Raw genomic sequence first — 8,383 nt, forward strand, 5'->3', positions numbered from 1 at the left:
TGAAGAAGATAATGGCTCATTATACATTTGACAGATTAGAACCCAGAGACCTAGAGCACCATGAGAGTCTCAGGGAGCTCCCAAAACTGGGTGACTTGGACCAGGGTCGCAGCTCCTCCATCTCCATCCCTGGGGTGGCTTTCTGGGGTTTCTTTGAGGCTTTCTTGCCCACACAGGATGCCCCCACAGCTCTGCCTCTGGGGCAGCAACAACAGTCTCTTCTGCTCCTGCTGTGCCCTTAGCTGCCATTCCTCAGGTTCACATGAGAGTTCATACCAGGCAGAGCTGTTAGCATGGCCAGCAGGGTATGGATGGCTCAGCTTTGAGCAGAGAAGGCGGTGCCCCAGTGGAGAGTCAGGAGCATCAATAGCAGGATGGGCTAATGGGCTCCCAAGAAGCAACTCACAAAGCAAGTAACAGCTAAAGGCATGGCGTTTCCCACAAAGCTTGTATGTGTGCTGTGTAAATGTTTGAGATTCTTAACCTTTTCCTTGCCTTTCTCCAATACACACGCACGCACGCACCAGGAAGCTGCTTAGATCTTACCTTTGCCACCACCACCCCTTCCCTGTCCACCCACCAGCTACTCTTTTGTAGTAACAATCATGGGATTTGGAGAAAAATCTGCCAGAGTATGAGGGGAAGAGAGTGTGTGGTCTAGAACCGGGGAGCTTTGGGGGCAGGTTTGAACAGACCCTGTAGGCAGCCGAAGCCTAAAAGATGGCACCCGTTTCCGGTACATCATTGCAGTAAACACCACCACTGCACAGGTGCTAGCCCGAATCTGGCGCCAACCCCTCCCGAGCAGGTGCATGCAAATTAAGGTGCCCGCAGACTGACCAATCCCAGGAGGACACAAAGCTTTTCCCTGTGCTGGGGTGTATATAAGGAGTCCTCCCTGGGTGCCTGGGGTTCCCGTAGCAGCATCGAGGCGAGGCATTCCTGCAATAAAGCTGTTGAGAAGAATCCAACCGTGTTGTGTCTTCCTTGCCGGACGAGGTGGGCGCAACAAATTGGTGGCCCGCACAGGGACCCGAGGATCTCGTGGATTCAGAACTCTTCAGCTGAGGAACGGTGGTACTGGTAAGTCTCCCAAATTGATCCCCGGTTAAAAGAGGGGATATGTTTTTCTTGCCCGTGGACCCAGTGTGGGTAGCTCTTATCGTTGTTCGTTTTTTTGTAATTTCTGGCCTCTGCTTTTGTTTGATAGAAGCAGTTAAGGCAGGTCAGAAAATTCTTACGGAACAACAAGAAAGTATGTCAGAGGAAGATAGGAAACACATAAGCAAAAGAAAGAAAAGGGGCAAAAAAGAGAAAAGGAGAAGGGAGAAAGGGCAAATTCAAAAGAAAAAGGAAATAATGAGAAAGAAAAGGAAATAGCAAAAAGATATCCCTCATTAAAAGACTTAACAGTAAGTTCAGCAAGTTCTGACTCCAGTGACTCAGAGCTTGACAAAGATGAGGAAGCTGACCTAGAAGAAGAGGCAGCTCGGTATGAGAGGGATAGGTAAGATCCAGATTAGTCATACAAAACCAATCCTTTAAAAAAAAGGGGGGGGGGGGTCGGCTGGCAAAAGAGTAAAATCGAAAGTGCTGACCGCTCCACCTCTTAACCCTGAGTATACAGGAAAAAAGGAATCCACAAAAGCTGGTAAACAAGGTACCTCATTTTGCCCAGAGGTTTGGAAGGAAGTTGGACTGACTTTCCCTGTCTTCTTAGATGGCCAGGGACAACAGCGGTATCATGAGCCAATAGATTTTAAAACTATTAAGCAACTGGCTGAGTCAGTCCGTACCTACGGGGTGAGTGCAGCTTTTGTAGTTGCACAGGTCAAGGCGCTTGCTAGATATTGCCTCACCCCGGGGGACTGGAATAATATTACTCAGGCTTGTTTGTCGTCCAGACAGTATTTAAACTGGAAGTCCTTGTCCTATGAATATGCAAACAGTCAGGCAGCAGCAAATTTAGCCACAGGACAAGATCCTCAGAGACACTGGGATGCAAACATGCTTCTGGGTTTAGGACGTTTTGCTTTAGATCAAACAAATCCTGAAGCAGTCTATGCCCAAATAAATGAGGTAGCTACCAAAGCCTGGAGGCATTACCGAACAAAGGCGCAGTCTCAGGCAATCTTACGAAAATTTTGCAGGGCCCCACAGAACCATTTTCAGATTTTGTAGCATGCCTTGTTGAAGCAGCCACTAGAATTTTTGGAGACCCTGATACAGCTATGCCCTTGGTAAAACAGCTAGTGTATGAGCAATGCACTAAGGAGTGTAGAGCAGCTATTACACCCTATAAACATAAAGGTTTAGAGGTTTGGATGAAGGTTTGCAGAGAACTAGGGGGCCCGTTAACCAATGCAGGCCTGGCGGCAGCTGTAATACAATTGAGTAGATCTAATAATGATACTTGTTATAAATGTGGTCAGAGAGGACATTTTAGAAGACAATGCCCCGAAAATGAGAAAAGGACTCCATTAGATAAACCTAGACAGCCAGGAATATGCCATAAATGTAGAAAAGGAAAACATTGGGCTAATGAGTGCAGATCAACAAAGGACATAGAAGGCCGACCATTACAAGCAGGATATGGTGGCACTAGGCCAAAAAACGGACAGCGGGGGCCCATGTCCCCAAGGCCCTCAAATGTATGGGGCTCTTCAGAAAGACCAGAAGAAACCTTGGCCATCTCTCTGTCATCTGAGAGACCACGGAGAGCCACTACTGGCTCCGCAGGATTGGACCTCCACTCCACCACCAGACTCGTATTAACCCCACAGATGGGGGTACAGCCCATAGATACAGATTTTAAAGGCCCCCTTCCCAAAGATACTGCAGTACTATTGCTTGGCCGCTCATCTTCTGCTTTAAAAGGATTACAAATTACCCCTGAAGTGACTGATCCAGATTATACGGGGGTTGTGAAAATCTTAGTGGCCTCCCCCAGTGGCATTTCAGCTATCTCCCCAGGAGATAGAATTGCTCAATTATTACTGTTGCCAAGTTTGCATAAATATTTTCCAACAAATAATAAGAGGAGAGAGTGGGCTAGGTTCTATAGGTTCTTGGTTCACTTTCTTTTCAATGGAATTAGGAGATCGCCCCATGTTAACTTTGGAGGTTGAAGGACGATCCTTTCTGGGGTTGTTAGACACAGGTGCAGATCGCAGCATCATCTCCACTCATGATTGACTGCCAAAATGGCCTTCGCAAACATCATCTCAAAGCCTCCGTGGTCTAGGTTATGAGACTGCTCCCTTTATAAGTGCTAAGGAATTGACTTGGAAAAATGAGGAAGGTAAGTCAGGGAAATTTTTTCCTTATATTGTGGATATTCCTGTGACCCTATGGGGTAGAGATGTCTTAACCAAAATGGATCTTAGACTAACTAATGAGTATTCCCCACAAGCCTGAGAAATTATGTCTAGTATGGGCTACACTCCAGGAAAAGGGTTAGGAAAGTTATTACAAAGCATGAGTATGCCAGTGCCTGCAAAGTTCAAACAAGATAAAAAGGGATTGGGTTTTTCCTAGGGGCCATTGAGGGTGGTATACCCATTACTTGGAAAACAGAGGAGCCTGTATGGGTTCCTCAATGGCCTCTTTCCTCTGAAAAATTAGTAGCTGCTAGAGAATTAGTAGAGGAACAATTGAAATTAGGACATATTAAACCTTTCCAGTCACCTTGGAATACACCCATATTTGTGATTAAGAAAAAAATCAGGCAAATGGAGGCTCCTGCATGATCTTCGAGCCATTAATAATCAAATGCAGATTATGGGCCCCATACAGAGGGGTCTGCCCCTACTTTTTAGTTTGCCCAAAGAGTGGCCTATTATAATCATTGATATTAAAGATTGTTTTTTCTCTATTCCCCTTGCATTGTGTGATAGAGAGCGCTTTGCCATTACTCTTTGTTCTGTGAATAATGAAGAGCCTGATAAACAGTATCAGTGGATAGTTTTACCTCAAGGGATGGCAAACAGTCTTACTATGTGTCAACTTTTTGTAGGAGAAGCCCTACAACCTGTCCGTGATGCATTCCCAAAATTAAGGATAGTACATGATATCCTTCTTGCCTCAAAGAATAAAGAAAGTTTAGATGAAGCCTATATTAAGCTAGTAAAAGAATTAGAAATGAAACAATTATTTATAGCTCCTGATAAAGTTCAAATGGGAAATTTAGGAGAGTTCTTGGGTGCTCGAATTACTCCACATTTTATTACACCTCAAAAGATACAATTACGTAAAGATCACTTGAAAACATTGAATGATTTCCAGAAGTTGTTGGGAGATATAAATTGGATTCGTCCATATAGAGGCTATCAAATTTTGAATTAATCCCTCTTTTTGATATATTGAAGGGTGATCCACAGCTTTTGTCACCTCGTGCTCTCACCCCTGAGGCCCGAGTAGCATTAGAAAAGGTAGAAAGGTGTTTAGAAAAGGCCAAGCTGTATAGATGGAAAGAAGGAGAAGACATCCTCCTATGCGTTTTGAAGACATTCTGTCAACCAACAGGAGTGTTGTGGCAGTCAGGTCCTCTACTGTGGATGTACCCTCATGTGTCTCCCAATAAAACCCTTGAATATTATCCCATTGCTGTAGCTCAATTAGCGATTTTGGGCATTAAATTGTGTATTCAACATTTTGGAGCACTCCCTCAGAAAATAATTACACCTTATAATGCTAATCAAATACAGATCCTAAGTTCTTTGATAGATGATTGGGCCCTATTGCGTTGTAGTTTTGATGGGGAATTAGATAATCATTATCCCAAAGATCCTTTGCTACAATTTTTTAGTGAACATCCAGTGATTTTCCCCAAAGTCACAGCATCTAAACCCATATCGGGTGCATTGGATATTTATACAGATGATTCTAAAACAGGTGTTGGTGCCTATGTAGTTAATTCTCAAAAACCTGTTCTTTTTCAATACAATCCTGGCACCCCGCAACTTACTGAATGTAAAATTGTGTTGGAAGTATTCAAAGCTTTTAAGGAATCTTTTAATCTAGTCTCTGATTCTTATGTAGTAAATGCAGTGCATGCATTAGAAATTGCAGGACCCATTAGACTCACCAGCCCTGTGTGCACCATCTTATTAGAGTTACAAAAATTGATTTGGAAAAGAACACATAAATTCTTTATTCAACATATTCGAGCTCACTCTACCTTGCCAGGCCCTATGGCTGAAAGAAATGCCTTAGTGGACACTAGTACTCCTATGGAATTTATTTTCCATGCCACTCCACTCGAGCTTGCAAAGGACTTTCATCAATTGTATCATGCTCCTGCTGCCACACTTCAGCAGAAATTTGATATCTCTCGAGCCTCAGCACGAGATGTGGTGTTACAATGCCCACAGTGTGTGCAATTTCACCACCCTCCTCATGTTGGTATTAACCCTCGTGGATTGCTTCCTCTAAAACTCTGGCAAATGGATGTTACTCATGTCTCAGCATTTGGAAAATTAAAATATGTTCATGTTTCAATTGACACCTGTTCAGGTGTCATTTTTGCCTCCCCCATGTCCAGTGAGCAATCCCGCAACGTGGTTGGCCATTACCTAGAAGCCTGGGCAGCTTGGGGAAGGCCAGATAGTTTAAAAACTGATAATGGCCCCACATATACATCAAAATCATTCCAAACCTTTTGCAAAATAATGCAGGTTAGTCACTCTACTGGCCTTCCCTACAATCCACAGGGCCAAGGCATTGTGGAAAGAGCACATCAAACCTTAAAAGAATTCTTACAAAAACAAAAAGGGGGAATCTCTGATGGCCGGCCACCCAAAGAACAATTAGCCCTTTAGCCCTCTTTACTTTAAAATTTTTAATTCTGGACGAACATGGTCGTTCAGCTGCAGATAGGCATGCCATGACCTGGTCTATCCTTAAACAGGATGTCAAATGGAAAGATGTCTTAACAGGAAAATGGTATGGCCCAGATCCCGTTATTTCGAGATCCAGGGGAGCTGTTTGTGTTTTTCCACGGGGTCAAGAACACCCGATTTGGGTACCAGAGAGGCTGATGTGAAAATTGCTCCCCCCCCCCCGACAGAGATATAGATTGTAATAGTTCCAGAAGGACATGGTTTTTAGCAGAGTATTGGCAGGGTATACTGTGTGGTTGTGAAACTTCCCACCTTCCTGCCTATAGTAGATTTTGAAATGTTTGCCACCTATGCCCATTGATGCTACTCACTGAGTGGTCCAATTTGAACCTCTTTTCCTCAAATCTTTGCTTCTGTGTGAGAATGAGTTCATTCACCAAGAAATTAGGATAGAGATGGTCAATATTGTCCATAACATAATTACACTCGGGACATCTATTATTGTCCTCCAAACTCTGAAGAATACACTTGTAGCAAAAGCTGAGGCCACATTTTGTCATGTATGCCTCCTCAGTCATATCAAAGCAGATGGGACTCTCTCTTATTTAATAGACTTAGTTCAAGAACAGGTTGAAGAATTGTATAAAGTTGTACAAGCTAATTTCTCTCAGTCTCTTGAACAGAGTGGCCTCTTATCTGAGTACCTTAAAGGAAATTGGTCGGCTAAAGAGGAGCAGTTGTCCAGAAAGCTGCTCCTCCAGATTGCCAAACTCAACAGCACTCGACTGGACCCTGTCACCTTAGGGGACTTCACCTCCTGGATCACCAATGCCTTCTCATTTTTTAAGGAATGGGCGGGAATGTTGGCCTGGGGGACAGTGGTCCTCCTGGGTTGTGTCTTTTGTATCTGGCTATTGTGACTCAAACGAGAGCATGTATAAGGCAGTGGTGTACCAAGCATTGATGGCGATTAAAGATGGCGCATCCCCCAATGTTTGGCTGGCCTCTTTAAAAAATTAAGAGTTTGCCCTAGGTCATCTGGCAGTTGTAGTCACACAGATCCACGGTATCCAGTGACAGGCAGCTTTCCTTATGCACAGACAAACCTAAGACACCGGGCCTGGAGGCGATAGGGTAACCCTATGACAGGTAAGGCTGTGACATGAAAGGATCGACCTAAGACAAGAGCCGTGGCCGATGGACAGACTTGCCCAGACCTAGTCTAGCATCATATTATTAAACTAAAAAGGGGGAGATGTAGGCAGCCGACGCCTAAAAGATGGCGCAGGTCTCTGGTACACTGTCACCATCAATAACACCACTGCACAGGCGCTAGCCCGAATCTGGCGCCAACCCCTCCCGAGCAGGTGCATGCAAATTAAGGTGCCCGCAGACTGACCAATCCCAGGAGGACACAAAGCTTTTCCCTGTGCTGGGGTGTATATAAGGAGTCCTCCCTGGGTGCCCAGGGTTCCCGTAGCAGCATCGAGGCGTTCCTGCAATAAAGCTGTTGAGAAGAATCCGACCGTGTTGTGTCTTCCTTACGGGACGAGGTGGGCGTGACAAGACCCCTGTTAGGGAGTGGACAGAAAGGAAGGGACCCTAGTTTGGTTGCTCAGTCCATTAATCAGTGTAGCTGATTCCATGCAGAGTTGACCTTGTCAAAGGGGAGGAGAGCAAGTTCAAAGGAAGGAGTGTCTTCTGATGACACTTGCAGGGCCAGTCCATCATTGATAGAAGTCAGGGAAAGAACTGACAACAGAAACCATGGAGGAACATGGCTGGCTAGGTCACTCATAGGCCAATGCTCAGCTAGCTTTCAGAGGGTAGGAAGTGAGGACAATGGTCGGATAAAGAAAGGTGTCTTTCCCACCTGGGAAGGAGCTAAGACTCCACACAACTGGAGTGCCCATAATAAATAAGGCCATCCACCAACCAGGGCCATTCTCTGAACAGTGACTTTTTTTTTTCTATTTCCATCCAACAATATCATCCATGGGGTTGGAGGTAGAGTTATATGCTGTCTGAGGCATGAAAATGAAATTGGAAGGGATCAAAGGAAGAAGTGGTCCAGGAACCTATGGAGAGACCAGCTTAAAGATCACCCGGCAGCCCAGAAGCTTTGGAGACAGACCCTGCCCGTGCAGGTGCTTTTTTGCTATTGTGGGACTCTCTGGAATAAACACTCCGACACCAATTAGAATGGACGAGAGGAGATGTCACATGCCACAGTGGACCAAAGCTAGGGCAGCACCTGCAAGGCATTGATCTTGGGTACAGTTTGCAGTCTCATTTTTATAGTCTAAACCACAAGGTTGGGTGAGGTTGTGCCAGCGAGCTAGCAATCTGCATGTTGTTAAGGGCAACGACCCATTGTTTTAGCTACTTCTCCAGGTCGCTGTGTTCCGTGTACAAGCGAAGTCATGCAAGGCAAACAGACAGTACAAGCAGTGCTTTAAGTAAATCACTGAATAAATCGATGAATCTAATAATCTGTCTCTCTGTCTTTTTTTTTTTTTTTTTTTTTGGTTTTTCAAGACAGG

At 44.8% G+C, this 8,383-nt stretch overlaps 1 pseudogene; it reads right to left on the minus strand.

The window, feature by feature from the left end:
- Positions 6,164-6,435, minus strand: Gm13396 (predicted gene 13396; annotated as a pseudogene).

Source organism: Mus musculus, chromosome 2 (assembly GCF_000001635.26).
Source record: "Mus musculus strain C57BL/6J chromosome 2, GRCm38.p6 C57BL/6J".
NCBI lineage: Eukaryota > Metazoa > Chordata > Mammalia > Rodentia > Muridae > Mus > Mus musculus.